The sequence below is a fragment of the Sphaerodactylus townsendi genome, linkage group LG07 (genome assembly GCF_021028975.2).
Source record: "Sphaerodactylus townsendi isolate TG3544 linkage group LG07, MPM_Stown_v2.3, whole genome shotgun sequence".
Classification (NCBI taxonomy): Eukaryota; Metazoa; Chordata; class Lepidosauria; order Squamata; family Sphaerodactylidae; genus Sphaerodactylus; species Sphaerodactylus townsendi.
The window spans coordinates 37,785,848-37,789,178 of record NC_059431.1 but is presented as its reverse complement, the minus strand read 5'-3'; the positions used below and the strand labels follow the sequence as shown (position 1 = coordinate 37,789,178).

Sequence of the window (3,331 nt, the reverse complement as noted above, 5' to 3'; positions counted from 1 at the left end):
ACACACACACGATGAAAGATTGATGTATAACGTTGGATAGTTAATTTATAATTAAGTGCTCTGAAGACTGAAGGCAGCGAGGGCGACACTTCCTGGGGCTTCGAAGGGAAGACGTGAAGAGAGGTAGTTTTGCGCGGTAGACGATGGTGATCAGGTGTGGAGGTTTGAGAAGGCTGGGGTATTTAGGGAACAGAAAAGGACACACCTCTATATATTTAACCAGGAAGACCAGTCTCTGTGGAGACCACCAAAACTTGCCATGGATTCCTGTGTTTCAAGTCCTCCCGGCGGGGGGAGTACTGGGGAAAGTTTTCAACAAGCAATAATCGCCCTTCGGTTTATCCTCATGAGCTACGATAGTGCCGCTGCGCAAAGTAGATCAGCGCCTTCCTGGCAGTCCTTCAGCCCCTCCCCGGCTAATGCCTGCGCAGATTTCGTGAGCCCCCAAATAGGGCATCCGGAAGGGACTGGTTGCCCCTCGCATGGGAACCTGCCGCGTCCTGCGCCTCCTGTTTTAATTATCGCTGGCGGCGGGGTAATCTCCCTTTCTTACCCATAAAATCTCAGCCCTACTGCAAAGGATTCTGGGAGTTTTATGTTAATCAAAGTCGCACAAAGAAGCCTGACACCACCAGATGTAATGGGCAAAAGTTCTTTAAGTAAGAATAGGTGCAAGCATTTCATTCAGTGCAGTGTGGTTCAAAGATATTTGCAAATGTTAGAAGGAGGAGGAGGAAGAGTTTGGATTTATACCCCTTTGCTGGCCTAATGGCCGTAATAAAACTGACTGACTGATTTATACCCCACTTTTCTCAACAGTAAGGAGAAAGAGGACTGCGACACCCTTCCCTATCTCCCTCCCCCAAACAGACACTTTGTGAGATAGATGGGACTGAGAGAGTTCTGAGAGAACCGTGACTAGGCAGCTTCACGTGGTTCACCATATTAGAGTCCACCCCTTATGTGGAGTTGTGGGGAATCAAACCTGGTTTTGCAGATTAGAATCCACCGCTCTTAACCACTGCACCAGGCTAAAGCACCGGAGTCTAGGTCCCTTATTCAATTATCATCAGCCTCTCATCCAATCCCTCGACTGTCCTGTGCATGTTAATTTGGAGGAAACTTCAACTGAGCTCAGCAACATTGATTAGTGGTAGGACTGAGGCATAAAAAGACAAGGCAACTGTCTGAAAGTGAGCTGTGTAGCAGTGGTTAAGCTGTTCCCACTCATCTGGCAGAGTAGGGACCCAAATCCCAGTTTACACCAGGGGTCTCTCAAAATGGCACCCATGGGCTCCAAGCGCCCCCCAGCATCTTTCTTGGAGCTGACGAGTTTTTAAAAGTAAGCTGGGCCATGTGGGGTTCCTGCCCAGCAGCGCTGGAAATCTGATTGACTGTGCAGTGCTTTTAGAAGTGACTTTAGAGGCAGCTGGCACAAGAATCTTCACTGGGTCACTGTGTGTATGTATGCAAGAAAACAGGTTTATAATATGAGTATTTTAAACAGAGCTTCTGCCTGAAATGGTGAAGAGTTGCTTAAAGTTGTTTAAAGTGAAGCTAACCTCTCTCCATGACATTTTGCTGTCGAGTCCATCACCTGGTGTCACTGTCTACCACTTTCTGTCAGAATTTCAAAGGTGTCCATAGACTTGAAAAGACGGGGGGGGGGGGCTGGTTTAAACCCTTGAGTTCCTTGCCCTATTCTCCTGCATGGGTAGGTTCCCTGCTTCTCTGCACTACAATGAAGATGGCAGGATTTTAAAATATATAAATGTATTTGAGATTGCCCTTGAAATTCAGGTGCCTACAGTGGAACATGGAACACGGAAAGAAGACACTTGAAAAAAAACCTTTCAATAATTAATCCTTCTGTCTATAGCAGTGAGAGGTTAAACATGACAACATGGCGCCAGTGAAATAACTGCTGCACTTCTTCTGTAGTCAATAGCTTAAAGTGGTCTCTGAGTAGCCATTTCCACAGTGCACTCCCAGTCCTCCGATAGCCTATGATGGCAGTCGTCGTGCCTTTTTTGCTGCGTTCATCCCTACGTTTCATGGTGTCATCGCTTGATGGCTACAAGGTAAAGTGTTGGTCGTTTGCCAATGTGAATGAGATCCAACTCTACAACCGGCTCACGTCATCTCAGAGCACAGGAAACACGGTGCTTTCGAAGGAATCCGTTGGCACTTTCGGCTGCCAATCACAAATGCTGCTTGTTTCAGAGAAACTCATGCACGTGTGAACCCTTTCCCTGCGCAAATACCCCCCAAAAGCGTTCCCATATGGGCTCAGCCGTCATTATGAGCAGCTGACAACTTAATCTGGCATATAACTGCAAGGGGGGTGGGGCTGATAGCTGTCGCCTTATTTCTAATGCTCAAGGGGGTGGTGTATCCTTTTGCTCGGTGTCGCCCTGCCTGGATCCCGGGGCACACCAGCCTCTTTCCGATACTGCGAGCCTTCCTGGGTGAAATTTATCTCCTTTTCTCATCTTTGCATTGGTTGCAACAGCACAGAGTCCCAGGAGTTGTCTTCCACCAGGCGACATTGTGAGATCATGTTACACTTACAGTAGTTGTGTCTGATTTTTCCCCCCCTTCAAATAAAGAGCTTATGGTTCACGGCGTTTTGCAAACAGCGTGGGCTGACATGTAGTTAATGACATATTTTTGCTGAGGTTCCCTTTTTCTAACCTAACGAGATTAAAAAAATTGACCTGATGATATTTCTTTGTACATCTGGCTGTTTTCCATTAAGAGGGATTATAGCCGAACCAAAGGAAATCTTGCCCGCGCGGGACCTCCGCCCTACAGATGGAGAAGTCTTGGAGTTGCATCTTTCCATGCAGACCGGGCAAAACAAAGCTGGAAGCTGGGAGCGGAGTCCGCTGCATCAGGTGCCGCCAAAATCTCTTCTTCCAGGCTGGTTTGATCTGTTATTCTCCATGTAAAAAAGGTCAGATGTGTTAATATTTCCACCCACTCAGTCCTCCCCTGTGCCTGGAGCCGGCCCGTCACTCTCGAGCAGGGGTGTCCAACTCTGGTGCCCCAGATGTTAATGGACTACAATTCCCATCAGGCCCAATTGGCCATGCTGGCAGGGGCTGATGGGAATCGTAGTCCATGAACATCTGGGGCACCAGAGTTGGACACCCTACTCTAGACACTACAAAGGAAAAGCTGTGCCTGGCCAGTCGCGCAAACTCCTGCGAGAAAATTTTGGCCTTTTAAACAGCGTAAAAACTGTACAACTAAGTTCTCTGGCTTCACGCCTTCCTTTTAGGGTGACGCCGGCTCCGTATAATTGATTATTTCTTCTCGGGGGCGGGGG

The 3,331-nt window shown here is 48.0% G+C and overlaps 1 non-coding gene across 1 annotated transcript; it reads right to left on the bottom strand.

Moving 5' to 3' along the window:
* Positions 1-232: 232 nt before the first annotated feature.
* On the bottom strand, positions 233-377 carry LOC125437329. Its single transcript, XR_007245175.1, has one exon. It is a non-coding gene; the product is annotated as a U4 spliceosomal RNA (small nuclear RNA).
* Between the last annotated feature and the right edge of the window lie 2,954 nt (positions 378-3,331).